Below are 15,065 nucleotides of genomic sequence, written 5' to 3' on the forward strand. Positions count from 1 at the left end.
AGCTTGTCAGATCCTTATTCTACTATGCTTGCCTGTAAGCAAAGAGGGGGCCACAGGAGGCTTTAAGTCTGGTGGGTTCAGTAGGGTTAGGCAGACATGAAAACAGCCACTTCCAAAGAAAAGCCTTCTGCATTTCATCTCCAAAAGCACCTGGCTCCTACCATTTCCCAAGAGGTATTTCCCTCAGCCCCTACTCTCAATGTGATCTGGGACCCATAACCTGCAGATCAGATAGTTCTTTTACCATGCTAAATGAAGCCAGCAACATATTTTTTCTTCCATGCCCTGACCACTACCCAAGCCAGCCATGGGATTCCTCATTCCCCAAAGTGACCTGCTACACGAGCAATGTAAGCTCAGCCTTACCCACCGGTTGCCCTCTCTATGAGGACAGGCATCCCCCTTGGAAACAACCCTCCCAGAGCAGGCAGCTTGGCCCCATCACCCCTTCACAAGTACTGCACCTCGCAGGAAGAGGGCTCATCTTTTAAAGTGAAAGATGAAAGCCAGAAGCTGCATGTTCATGAGCCTCATGCTCAGTACAAGTCTTTGAAGGCAGGAAGGGTAGGGAGGGCAGGGTGGACCTTGAGCAACTCAGCTTCATCTATACCTCCCACCCACAAATAACAGCCACTGGTGTTCCCAGGCAGAGAGGGAGCTGTATGTTAGCTTAGAGCAAGCAGGGTTCAGGAGCTTCCAACCCTCAGATTGGTTTCAAAGGAACACAATTACCTTCAAGATAAAACCAACAGTTTTATTATCAAAGTTAACAAGGTACTTGGCTTTGAAATACAATTTCTTCCCCTGCATCAAAGAGCTGGTAATTTTAGTCTTGTAGCAAAATAGTGGAAGAAATGAAAGCAGCATCTGCTTTGACAAGATGAATGCAAGATAAAAGGTGTCTGTGACAGAAAGCTGGCAGCAGCCTTATGTTTTCTATTCAAGCTTGATCTGGAAACAACAACCCTTAGAACAGAATAAAAGCTGTGGAAAAACCCTTTCCAAATCCAACAACATAGCCAGAAGATGCAAGTTCTCTTCTCCAATTGCTGCAACAGCCCATGGAGGTGCAGAGTCCAGACAAATCCAGACTTGCTATCCCAGGGTAATCAAGCACTTTGGCTTGCTCAAGTCATGATATCCTCCTTCAGTTTCCAATTCCCTCTTTCTTCCCTCTGAGTCTTCAGGAGGAAAACAGTTTCCTAGGGATCTCCTTCAGCAGAAAGGAAGCAGAGTCACACCATGGCAGAACACCTCCAGAACATTTGGGTACAAATGGCTTGCAACCCAGCCAGCAGAGAAAGGAAAACAGCACTGCCATTCCTTGTCTGCGTGGTACAGTCTGTTCTTGCAGAGGGAGTTCAGGATCACCACGAGACATAAAATCATATAACAGTTAGGGTTGGAAAGGACATGCTCAAGTCCAGCCCTGTCACCAAGGCACAGAAGTTCATCACAAGTGTATCAAGGGTTGGTCAGCAGTGCCCTGATGTGGATTTACTGGCGCTGCATGCACTAGGGCAAGAGATAGTAGCTTTCACAACACAGAACCCATTAGGAAGAGCAGCCACGCTGTAGTGTACAATAGGCTCCCACTGGAAACAAACAAGACAACTGATGTTCTGCAATGCCCCTGGCACCATCTAAACAGGGAGAACATAAAGGCACCTTGCTCTTGCCCTGCTCCCAGTACCTGAGAAAGTCCCTCTCTCTCATCTATGCTGACTCATTAGCTTTCCCAAGGGTCAGCTAGATCTGCCATCCTGAGGTTTTGGTTACGGAAGGGCTGTTTTCTGCTCTTGCTCCACACTTTTTAGAGGCACCAAGCTTCAAGACAGCTAACACAGAAGGTACAAGCAGCTCACAAGAACCAGCTATGAAACATGGATCCAGTACAAGATCTGCAGAATCTACATACTGTGTTGATTACATGCACACATTTATTGTTTTGCTGGAATTCAGTATAGAGCCTCATCCATCCACTCATTAGCAGTAAACATGAAAAGCTGCTTCTAACCTTTAAATCGTTTGATAATAACAAAGAGAAGCCATCAGAGTCTACTCTGCCTGACCCAACCCATTGCCAGTCTCTAGAAAGATGCTGCTGACCTCATTTCTGAGGCAGCTGCCAGAAGCTCTAACTCAAACATTAGTTATATGGACAAAAACCTAAAGAAAGAGCCAGATAAACACACAACAGACTAGTGCTGAGGCATTCATCAACATTGAAAGCACACCATCAGTCTGCATTGGAAGGTAAGCTCTCCAGAGGCAAGAATATACACAGGGAGCCACCTCAGAGCAGCTCTCAAAGTGCTGAAGAGGATATTCCTGGCAGACAGATTACACAAGAGACAGCTCCCAGTGCCAGCTTTACTGGAACATGCACAGCACCTCCCCAGAGCACAGCACTCTGGGATGGTGCCTCACTATGACTTGTCATTAGCCAGAAAAAGTTTAATGACATGGTTGGACTCTGTGTTTAAATCTGACTGACCTTGGACATACCATAATTAGGAAGAGACAGTGTTGTACATCTCAGTGAAGCCTACAGCTAGGTACAGGCACTGCATGATGCAATGCTTTGCTTTCACCATTACCTCAAAGGGTCCTTGGAAATTGCAGTGGTGGTTTGAGATAGGCAGAGTGACCACAGCTTCAGCTGGGTTCTTACATCAGCCACCAAAAGGCTTCACATAACATTTGTTTTCAAAAGCCTTTCTAGCCTGACTGCTTCAAGTTTTATCCCTATAAAAGCACAAGCAGACAAATCAGATCTGAAAGCGCAGAACGCCAAAATGAAATGGATTAAAGCACATGATCCAAACTGTGGCTGCAGGAATACACATGCTGCCTTCAGGACATCTGTACTGTCAGGTGGCCAAATATCCAAGAGCAACTTTTTCCTGGAAATAACAGTTGTGGTAATGCAGAACAAGAGGTTTTTGCCAAAAACCATGACCAAGACTTGCACCTACAGCCCTGTTCACAGCTGCTTCACTACTGCTCGGAGTGCAGAGCGGCTGGGTCAAGTGGCAAGGAGTGGAATTTGTCCCTTAGTCTTACTGGGACACACTCAAGTACATTCCTAAACCCCAGTTTCACTAGCTTAAGCTTTGTAAATTAAGTAATACTTTAAGTGGCTTCCTCATCACCTCCTGCGTACCAAAATTAAGCTGCACCTCAATCATTTAATCTGAGTAAGGAAGCAAATGTGTATGATTAGGTCCAACATTACATAATGGTAGTACCTCTTCATTAGAAATGAGTATGAAGTAACAGTTCACATCAGTTGCTTCAGCACAGGCAACTGGAACAACTGGTTAGGAGAATCATGCTTTGAACAATATACTGCTGAAGAGACACGATATATGGCCTCAATAAACCGATTTATACTGGATTTTGGTTGTGAACAGCTTGAAGTGCCACCTCTTCAGACAACACCTGAAAGCACAAACTTTTACTCTGAGCCACTATGGCATAATGATCCAGACTCACAACATTAAGTCCTGTATGGAGCAGCCCATCTTTACACCCAGCAACAGAATGTGTCTCCCAAATCATCCACTTCCAAAAAGCCTCCCAGCTCACCATTTACAGTTACATCAACAGGCTCAATGCTGAAACATGGAAAGACTGCAACTAGAATGTCCATGACAACTTCAACATTAGTTTGAGGAAGGATACTAGAAGGAAAGTTTGTGTAAAGGAAATGGAATCTCCTCCCTTACATATCAAGCATCTATCCTGTTTTCAAGGCAGAACACCGTACCAAAGATCTCAGTTCAAGTTTGTGTAGGCACACTTGGCTTTCTACGCAGTTTAGTCTGACAGCAGTCCAATACTGGACCTCTTGGAAAGAGTTGTAAAAGCATTTAAACATTCTTTGCCTGAAAAGATTCTGCTTAATTTCAGACATCAAAGTCAGACCTAAAGCCTTGATGCTCTTCTTGTTCAAGCTTCAACACTAAGTTTTCAAAAGCATTTTGCCCTCAAAAGTAAAGTAAGTGAGCACTGTTTGCAGCTCTACACAAGGCTTCCCCCTGCTCTCCATAACTCTGAAACAGATTGATCTTGCATACACTGAGTGCACAGCCACACAGGGCAGGAATCCAGCAAGTCTTGCAGAGCTGACTGATACAAAGGTTTTTATTATAGTCTGCTGCAGACAGTGGCTACTAGAACATGTAGCCACATAAGGAAGACTCCCAAACACCCCAAACAGCTTTGAAAAGATCTTTCATTTCAATTAGGAAGAAGCACCATCTCCTACAGGGAAGCAGAGACAGCCACTGCTCCATGTCTATTTTTGGATGACAGGGAATGCTAAAATCGTTTTCGCCTTCCAAATACCCTGACACCACCACAGAAGCCTGAGTAAGCAGAGTTTGAAGAACATACATGTTCATCATCTCTCTTCCCTCCCTAGGGCTTCTCAGCAGACTAAACTGTGGGTTTCCTTTCTAAAACAGCAGAATTCCAGTACCTGTAATTAAGCCAACAGCTTTCTGCTGTGACTATTCCAGACATTACCATCTGAGTCTTTTCCATTCAGGTTACCCATCCAAAAACTTCTCCAACATAAGACATGAAATAGTGCAACAGAGAATGACGGGACGAGCTTGGTAGATACAAGCCAGCCTGAGTTGTCTTATCTAGGCATTAAACAGCTGCCAGTACTTTTACAGTTCAAAGGCAAGACAAAAGCTGTACAGTAAACCTATCCTCCCAACATACTGCAGTAGTCATCACAGGTCCTCATAAGTCAACATGCCTTCTAAATAAGTGTTTAATATCAACATTTGTATAGTCACTTAATTCCTGGTGAACCAAGTTTATTTGATGTGGGCCACAGAAAGCTCCCATGACATCAATGGAAAGTTTCCAATTAGGACACCAAATCTGAAACACATTAATAGAACTTAAGGAAGAAAGAAAAGGGAAGAAACCTTGTAGAAAGTTGAAAGATCTGTTCTTAATAAAGACACAGGAACAAGCACAGAAGATAAGCTGCCTTGCTTCTTCAGAGTTCAGTGAGCAAGAATTGGAGAGATCTTAGCACAGTTCTATTATTAGCTGCTCCCTTCTATCTAAGCTTGTCTTTTCTAAGGCTGGTCAGTCTCAGCCAAACTACGTTCAACTCTCTCAACTGCCACTGATGTCCTCATTCCTTTTGAGGAGGCAGAACGGCTTTGCTAGGATTTGCTGTTTACAAGCATCAATTGGAAAGTAATGAGGCCAATGCCACCCACCATCCAGTGCACCACAACGTCCCAAACACAGAAGAGATGTAAACCGTCTGAATGTCTAATGCCTGGAATATCAAAGCCACCACATCCAGCAGTACTTTCCTCCCTTAAAAACCTCACATCAGAAAAAACTTACCTTGCAGTTCTGTATCCGTAGTCAATTCATTACAGTACTACTAATACTCAATGAAAGTGTAAGCTGAAATCAGCCTGCACACCAATCCCCTACATAATCCCTACATAATGACAGCATAGAATCCCAGACTGGTTTGTGTTGGATGGCACCTTAGAGCTTATCCAATTCCAACCCCTGCCCCAGGCAGGGACCCCTTCCACTGGAGCAGCTGCTCCAAGCCCCTGTGTCCAACCTGGCTTTGAACACTGCCAGGGATGGGGCAGCCACAGCTTCCAAATGAGTACCAGCTATAATACCCTATCCTTCCTCTTCATCTGAATAACCATAAGCTTGAAAACCATTCTCAGGTATCAAATACACAGAGGGATTTGTCATCAGTCTTAATATATGGTATCCCTACATCAAGGAACAAAGACTAAAGGCACGTGACCAGTCACAGCCAAATTCTTTTTTGGAGAAGACATGTCCTTATAGGAAAAAAATACCACCACAAGCATATGTAAGCAGACACAGCAGCAAAGGTCCCCCTCTTCCAAAGCTAATAAGGTCAGTAAAGCAGCAGATTCACTGAAGTTCTGTGTAGGCAAACATCTGGATGTATCTGCCATCCTGGAGTGTCACAGCATACTCAGCAAGGTTCCCCCAGTTACACAGCACACTGCTCTGGCTATGGAGCAAGCAGGAGGGTGGTTGCACAACCCCAGCCTGCCTGCAGATGTGAGCTATTGCTCCTTCCAGGCTCTCTCCAGTCAGGTGTCCCCTCCCACTTAAAGTGTTGACACAAAGCTGTGCCTCTTGCCAATCCAGTTCAGTGTCCACACACCAGCTTTATCTGATTACTCAGATAAAGCCTCAGGATTTAATGTTACTCATGCTAAAAGAGCAGATTTGGGCTTGTGTGGGCACATTATGACCGTAACAATCTCACTGGAAGGGAACATCTTGCAGCCACTTAGCATGCCTCATACCCACAGGATGAGAAGCGTATGAGGAGCACCAATACCTCAATAAAACAGGAAAGATTCAGCTGGGGAACATGTAGAATTGACCTTCCAGGAAGCCTCTTAGTTCCTTCAAAAGCTGCTTCTTGCTAACAGCAAGTTAAGATACACAATTTAGCAGCTTGTTGGTCCTTGAGTAGATCATCTCAAAGTCCATTAACTAAGGCAGGTATCAAAAACACACTACAGTATCCAAGTTCCAGAATGAACCTCAGCCACTGAAATGGATCCGTATCAATAAGCATAAAATGCACACTTTGCCCTTTCTTTTCCCCATCCCAACATACAGCAAATCAAACCAACAGCTTGGAAAGCCAGTTGCCCTGCTGGTCTGCCTTCACTCCCTGGATTTTCACCATTACCCAGGCTCACAGCCACTTCACAGCAGATTGGCTGCTCCAGTTTTCAACTTCTCCACAGCAGCTGCTCATTGGCAAGACAGTGTGCCACATACCTAACCTTGCAGCAATATCCTGCTGGAATCAGGGCCATGTGTGCAGCCCTTCTGTCCCTTTCCTCTTCGGCTGCAAACTGAGTTATGTGAGCAAGATCTTAGGGGTGCCTGAATCAGTACCAGAAACAAATCTGATGCTCAGATCACAACTGTTTGTCTGATCCTTGGTGCAGGAGGAGCACACAGCACTCCAGAAAAGCTCTGAGGTAACAGGAGGAAAGCAATGGTTTGGCTCACAAAAACAACCCCAAGAACTGTTCATTCTATTGATTCACTCCCACCCCAGCTCTCTGTCGTTCCAGCTGGAAGTGCACAACATGGCACATGGAAAACCCCAGAACATCAATAGTGAAACTGTGCAGGACATCATGCAAGGAAGGCAAATGTTTAAGCCAGTAGTGCAGAAGCTCAGCAGCAAGCTGCAGGGCATCACCACAGCCCAGCCCGCAGCAGCTTGTACCCATCCTATAACCCCAGAATACAAAGACCAAGCAGCTGTTTCCTGCCCAAAGGAGTCAAGCCAGGTACTTTCTGCATTTACACAGGCTCCAAATCTCTTTGGCAGAAGCACCAATGTTTCTTCTGCAGCCGTTCAACAGTTCATAGGAACCAGGACACAAACACTCCCAGTTCAGCTTACTCCTTAGCAGCTGGTCCAAAAGGTTTCGGTATTCCTTTACATGGGCACCACTTGACACTTCAAGTCCCAGATATACCATGGGATTAGTATGGAACCAAGCAATCCTTCCTTCATTGTCCATATTCAATAACATGATCAGTTTTGCCTTTAAATAGCCTAGGAAGACTGTCTATCCCAGACAGGCCCCAGCAGAACTGCTGACAACATAGAACCAACCCTATCCATTCCACATAACCAGTGTCCCAATTCCTTCACAGTACAAACCAAAGACTACTGCTTGGAAGTATTTCAAGGGCCATTATTCCCTTCCCACTGTGAAGCAATGCTTCTTTCCTTGCAGCACGGCTCACTAGGCTATACCACAACGGACCCAGGGATCTTGAAGCACCATATCACTTGAACTGCAATATGGCAAACTCCAGGACTTCCTTAAGGCCTCCAACCACTGTTGTTGGAATCCAGGCATTTTTCACATCTCCATTTAGCAGAGTTTAACTTTCAAAAGGCCATTCAAACCAGAAATTATCCACAGTGAAGTTCTCTAAAGTTTAAACTGAGAATCTCGAAGCATCTGAGACCAGTGCAGCCTCATCACAGAGAGCAGCTTGGCCTTAACCCTTGCTTGCTTTCCTTGGCTGTTTTCCATTTGTGGCTCACAGTCTTTAGAACTAAGCCGTTTCTGCAGTTTTTGTGCAACCAAGTGCCTTTGTACATTTATGGCATCAAGGCCCCATCTGGGATGTCCTCAAGACAGATTCCTGACTTGATAACATACCAGCTATCCAAAGAAAGCAGTTTGAAACTAACATCTACACAGCTGCTCTGACTTACAAGCCTCATCAAATTCCCCTCCCAGGCTAAAAGCAAAAGCCCATGTTTGGTAACTCCATTCAGACATTACCACCTTCTGCCACAGAGCTCTTGACTCAAGAGTTGTTGCTCTGACTTTGAAATCAAGCACATGGTGGTGGGGTTTGGTTTTGTTGGTTCTCCCCCCCCTCCCCAGTCTTTACTGTGTTGATGAGGCATAGGGTACAACCCCTTAAACAAAACCTGGTATTAGCATCCCTTCCTGCCAAAGGTGATCAGGCAAGAAAAGTATTGACTTTATTTTCTCCTTTAAAAACCCTAAAGCAAAATGTGGAGTGACTGAAGCAAGGCCACACATCAAGTCAGATATATAGGAAGGATTAGCCCACAGCTGTCCCTGGCTTGCAGCCCTACACTCATCCCTCTAAACTACATTCCCTGGGGCACACACAACACTGTCAGCTTGCCACAAGCACCAGCTGGCCTGGAAAGCTCTGGAGCTTAAGTCATTCCCAAGCATGACATGTGACAAAGAATTGTCCCCAGCAGTCATGAGACAGCACCAAGCACCCATCTCACTAGCCAGCACTTGCATCTGCTCATCCCAGTGGTCCAAAGCCCCAAACATAGAGGTAACATGCTAAGAAATGGTTCTTACAGCTGTCCTCTTGCTAAAGGCAGTCTGCACCTACAGTACCCAGGCATCCATGGGATTGGGACAGTTGAAGTTTTACCCAGTTTCAGCTCAATAGCAGGACATTGTTTCAGCTGGCTGTTTTGTCAGCACCTTTACTGCATCACACGCTGGAGGTGGACCTCAACACAGCATCCAGCTCACCCCATATCTATTTCACTGGCGTAAGCCTGCTCTTTCCCTTCAATACTAGAGTTGAGGCAGCTTGTACCACCCCACTGCTACAGAAGCAAGCAGCTCCTGTACCAAATTAACACCCAGAATGAAGATTTAAATCACATATGCTGTAAAAGCCACTCCTAAGTCACACACTTTTTCCAGATTGGCAGCTCTGGAGCACCAATAACTCCTGAGCCTTTTCAGGACCACAACCATCCTGGCACAGCCTGCTTCAGGGCTCAGACAGGTTTGTTCCAAGATCACCTTGAACCCCTATGGTCAGACAGATGGTGACAGATTGTTTAGCAACAAGCTAAGAAGTCACTGTTGGAATGTTGCTGGCTTGTAAATTCCTCATAACAGGATTAATTTGCAATAGACATTACGGTTGACTTGAAGAAACCTTCATATTTAGGAAGGAAGAGCAGCTTCCAGCTTAACTGACTGCAAGGAGGAAAGATAAGTCTGTCCTATGAAGCCGTACAGGATTTGTTGACACTTTGGTACCTGGTTGGTTGGTTCAGCCACTGAAGAGGAGGAAGACTTCATTGCCACCAAGAACATCAGTTCCTGCAACTAAGTCTCACTGTTTCAGTCTGCCCTTTGGTGGAAGGATGAGGGTAGACAACAGATTGTTCCTGACCTCTCAGCTGTGAGGAAAGAAGCAGACATATGAGAATGACATATGAGTTCTCCCAGTGGTATGCACCAAACCAGACACCCTGGTCTCCAGTAGCATGCTCATATCCTGCAGACAACTTGGTTTGCACTTGTCCCATGTGTAAGACAAGGCTGCATCTCAGTCACACTCATGACTACATATATACATTATATTCCTGTAACTCACTAATTCCTCCAGGAAGGCATCCTGCCATGCACAAGACAGAGCTTCCTCAGTCTCCTATCATATTCATTTGCCCAACAAGACTGCTAAATCTTCCCAAGACAGACTCATTATATATTCTTTTTCACTTACAGTAGGACCCTCTGGAACCATTTCCAGATGAATGAAACTTACTTTAGCCCAGGAGCTTCCGAAGCATTACCTATGACAGCAGAGCAGCACAGAGTTAAAGGGGAATCTGTGAACAAGCCCTTCCCTCCTTCTTTTAGAGGTGGCACTGCTTTAAGTAGCCACTGGGGAAACACGGTTAACAGTGGAAAACCAGCATGTGTTTGGGAACTAGTACATTGGAGCTAAGCTTTCTAACAGTCAGTAGAGTCCTTGGCCATCTCCTGTAGCACATATCTTGTCTTTGCTACAGGCAACTTCACTCATGCCCCCCACCAATTATTCATTGAAACACTGGCAGCTGTAGCAGTTACTAACATGGAGTAACTCAAAGAATTCCTGCTGCTCAGAGCAGTGTAGTAACTGGAAATGAGTCAACATCTTGACATCAACCAACACATTCTGCAATAGCCACCAGCAGAGCAGTCCAGTGACTGCAGTTTGGTAACCTTAGTCCTCAGACACTTACTCACTTTTATTCCACAGGCATTACACAGCTTGGTATGGAAGCAACAAGGGCCTATCCTGCACCAGCAACTTGACTTGCTAAGACAGATCACATGCTTGCAAACAAAGAGGAGCACAGCAGCTATTTCCAAGCCAGTCACATAGACCAGCGCTTGGTAGAGTCAAACTTAGGGAAACTCACACTAAAACAGCTCACTAGAATAATCCATGCAGGTCTAGTAAGCTGTTCCCCACTGCTATAATGCTGCACCAAGCTACCAGTCGATACATGTACAAGCCTCCTTCCACAGGACATGAAGATGCACAGCCCCACTGAGGTCATCTCACTGATACTCCCTGCCAACACCAGTTAAACCTTATTCCCCTTGTCAACACAAGCCCTCCATGACTTCAGACTGTCAGTACATGTACACTGCAACCCAAAACTATAAACACAGCTTGCACTGGCTTATCTGGTAGCATACCAGCTGCCAATTCCAGTGTATTCAGTGGCACCAGCCACAGAATTCAACTGAGACACAAACCTCACACAGCCACAGAGCATACTCCCTTCCGCATCCTATAGTCTTCAAAAACTATGCTGTAACTTGGAAGATGCACTGGCAGCATGGTCTGCACTCAGCCAAAGCCTGGCATACAGCATCCTTATCAGCTACGGATTCTTAATTGCAGGAGCTTCAGGAATTCATAGTTAGCCCTCACAAGACAGACTCGACAAGACCAGCAGCCCCTGCAGGTTCCCTTCACCCTGTCCACGGAAATGAAGTGTAGGTGCCAGGGAAAAGAAGTGAATACGTGGGAGAGCAACAAGCAGAGCGCATTTTCCACATCCAGGATCCAGCAATGCTGAAGTGACTCCACACAAACACAGCACACAGCAGATAGTCAGTTCCCACAACACAAGCCCTCATCGCCAGAATCTCCAAGACAAGTTTACAAACAAGCTCCAACCACATTATAGTGCACTTCAGCAGCCTCTAAAGCAGAGAGAGGCTGCAAAAGCCTGCTGCTGATGCGCTGCAACAATATGATGCCCCCAGAGGGATGCTCTGCTGAAGTTCATCCCTTGTCTTCAAGGGGAGAAATGTTTAAATTGCTGCTTTATGCATCCATCATCACACTACCCTGACAGGGCCAGGCACCGACCGAGCCGAGTGAGGCTGGTACAGTACCCACTGCTTGCTCAGAAGATGCTCTTCCACCAGCTCATTAAATGCTCCTCAGCATCACTATTTGCTCTGTAATCAGTAGCACAGCTCCATCACCTTCCCAGTAGCTCCCTTATATTTCACTGCAAAAATATCCATCCTCATAGGCTGGGATAACCACTTTGACCACATCCATTCTACAGCCAAATCTCTTCTATCACAAGCCACTAGAAGCTCCACAGGCTGGTCCTGGTAATGTAGCAGTCAACTTACACCAAGCAAGGCTAAGCTACCTCTATTACTGTGCTTGGCAACACGAAATCTGGTGTTGAAATCAGACATGAAAGGGGTGGGAAAGGCAAAGACTGCTTCTGGAACAAAAGGTTCGTAAATCCATCCTGCATCACTGTCAGGAAAAGAAAGAGCTGATCTTTCTCCAAGGTAGCAACTCCCATTTTACAATCATTTTGTAAACTTCCTTATCTTGAGCAATGGCTCAGACAATTCATAGGTTTCTAATCAGCCATGGCCACCAGCAGTCATCAGCCACACTGACTGCCCGGGCACGGAATACAGAGAACAAACGACAGATTTCAGCCTGAGGTTACTCTCCTCTCCTAACCACAGTCTAGAAACTCCAGATACAGGATTATATAAGCTCTCGTTGTTTAGCATAGGTTTAGGCAGTAAAAACCCAGACATATTAATCAGGCCTTGTAAGGTGTGCTCCAGAGACCACCGCTGCAACCACAGACACTGAACAAACAACCCGACTTCCTGAACGAGCTGAACATCTCCGAACTGACATTATCAGTGTTTGCTCTCCAACCCCACACACGGAGCTCCGCCAGCCGGCCTCTGGCAGCCGCTCCTCGCACGGCATCCGGCCCGCAGCCGCGGAGCCCTGCGGAGCGCTCCAGGCCCCGAGGCTCGCTCCGTTATGAGCCCCGGCGCTCCGGGCGCTGCTCCTTCCACGTCCGCACCACCGGGGCTCACAAGCCCCTTCCAGTCTCTCCGGCGGCTCAGAGCCCGGCTCCGCCCCAGCCTGGCGGGGGTCGCTCTGAAGCTGGCACCGGTTCGGAGCTGTCTGCACGGGCTGGAACCGGGGGCATCTCCGCCAACGGAACCAGAGCCGCGGCAGCCGCGGACGGGAAGCGGGTCCTGTCGCAGCCACCCCGGTCCCGCGGGCACCCGCTGCCATCCTCCCCCCCCCCCCCCGGCTCCTACCGTTGCGGGGCTGCCGGCCGGACCATGGCGGGGCCGGGCCGCAGGCTGCTCCCGGGGCCGCGGTGCGCAGCGGGCGGCTGTCCCCCGCCGCGGCGGGGAGGCTGGAGCCGCAGCACCGCCGCTGCTGCCGGCGCCAGCCGCGGTAAGGGGGGCCCGGCCCCTCACATGGCCCAAATAGCGCCCGGCCGCGGCCCCGCTCCGCCCCCGGCCTGGCCCGGGGCGCGGCCCCGCTCCGCCCCGCAGCGGCCGGGAAGGGGGCGGGCGGTGGGGCCGGGGGCGCGGCCGGCACCGGGAACGGGGAGCGGGGACAGCAGAGCCCGAGGGGTCCGGCGCTCTGCACCGCTCCGGGGAGGCAGCAGAGCTGTTGGGCTCCGCAGCGCCCTGCGCGCCCCGGACGGCGGAGCGTAGCAGAGGGGTTCAGCCCTGGCGCCGGCCACCGGGTCGTGTTCAGTGAATTGCATCCTCGGTGTTGTTACCCGTTGACAGAATGTTGCAATGTTTGCATTGCGGACGCTCCAGGGAACGTGGGCTTGCTGTTTTGAAACTGATTTGTTTAGCAGAATAAAGCCGGGAATACAATTCAGTTCGGTCGTCTTTCAAAAAGCAGCTTTTTGGGACAAATTTGACCCAGTAACGTCTCTTTGAGATGATTAATTTTTCAGTATCCCCAGACAAAACCAGTCTGTCTGCAGCAATACAGCTCGGAGCTATAAAGCAGGGAACTGTCATAAATTAAGTGAGCTGTAGTGAATGGGACACCTCCAAGGACCACCTAAGCGCTGCAGGAAGCGGTATGAGTGATTCAGGAGGTGGCCGCCTGCCATCTGAGTCAGTATGGAATGAATGCCCCTGAATGATGCTGAAGTTACTGGGTTTGGGGCCTGGACGTTAGCACTGGGCCATGACCAGTTCTTATCTCTTGTATCTTGGGGCACATGTGGAAAAAGGAGCAGGTTAATTTGTTTGTCCTCATTATTATGTCCCTGTTTCCAGGGGACTTTGCTGCCATCTCAGATGTTCATTTCCAGCACAGGGTCTGAATTCAAACAAGGTTCAATCCCACATATGCAAGTGCATTCCCCTTCCCTGCCTTTTAGTTAGATGGGATACTCAGCCATGCACTCCAGGCTGTGCTCCTCTTAGGGAGCACATAATTGAGTAGTGAGGAAGGTGGCTCCTGGGTGTACACATGCACTGGATCTCTGGGCAGGTTGGCAGAAGGAATTTGACTCAGCTGGGAGCTAAGCAGGCTTTTTGTCACGCATGCTTCATGGGCCATACATTAATGTACACCTTAGTTATACTGGGGCTTACAAGGAAATAGCAGCTGCACATGGGATGAGGTGAAATCACATGGTCCTCAGGGACCACAATAACCACTGCCAGGTTGGTTCCTCAGTGAGGTGATCACAGCAGGACACTCAGTAACATAAAACAGGGCAGGGTCCAGTGCTGAACACACTGAACTGACGGAAGAGAGGACAAGGGGTGATGGTTTTAAACTAAAAGAGGGGAGGTTCAGGCTGGGTGTAAGGAATGTTCTTTACAATGAGGGTGGTAAACCCCTGGCACAGGTTGCCCAGACAGGTGGTGGATGCATGATCCCTGCAGACATCCCAGGCCAGGCTGGAGGTGGTTCTGGGCAAACTGACCTAGTTGAAGATGCCCCTACTCATTGCAAGGGGGTTGTATTAGATGAGCTTTGAAGGGCCCGTCCAACCCAAGCTGTTCTATGATTCTATGAAGAGGTCAGAAGTCCTGCGGAATCCATGTGTGTACGCATGTGAAGTTGTTTGGGTGTGCATTCATATCTTTGCAGGCCTGAGGCACGGATTTGCTCAGCGTGCTGTGAAGTCCTTGGGGAATACTTGCTTTATGCCAGCTATTGTGGTTCATTAAAAAAAAACACATTCACATTGAATTTATTACTCTAGCTGACCAGAAACACCACTGAGATTGTAGATACAGCACAAATATGTCCTTTCACACCCAAAAAGATAGAAATAGAAGGAGTTTTATGTTAAATAGTTACATATTTAGGTAGTTTCTTCAAAACTACTTGGCTTT

General features: G+C 47.5%; 1 protein-coding gene across 3 annotated transcripts in view; it reads right to left on the reverse strand.

Annotated features, from left to right (window-relative positions):
* Nucleotides 1-13,100, reverse strand: part of SPSB1 (splA/ryanodine receptor domain and SOCS box containing 1) — a 32,544-nt gene extending 19,444 nt beyond the window's left edge. Inside the window, exon 1 of one of the 3 annotated variants that reach the window (XM_034068243.1) lies at nt 12,999-13,100. The gene's annotated coding sequence lies outside the window, so the exon portion shown is untranslated. Of the gene's footprint in view, nt 1-5,385; nt 5,560-9,650; nt 9,752-12,998 lie in introns of those variants that run through there. The other 2 variants (XM_031043896.2, XM_031043894.2) reach the window with 2 other exon arrangements.
* Nucleotides 13,101-15,065: the final 1,965 nt, after the last annotated feature.

This window comes from Melopsittacus undulatus, chromosome 12 (genome assembly GCF_012275295.1).
Source record: "Melopsittacus undulatus isolate bMelUnd1 chromosome 12, bMelUnd1.mat.Z, whole genome shotgun sequence".
Lineage (NCBI taxonomy): Eukaryota > Metazoa > Chordata > Aves > Psittaciformes > Psittaculidae > Melopsittacus > Melopsittacus undulatus.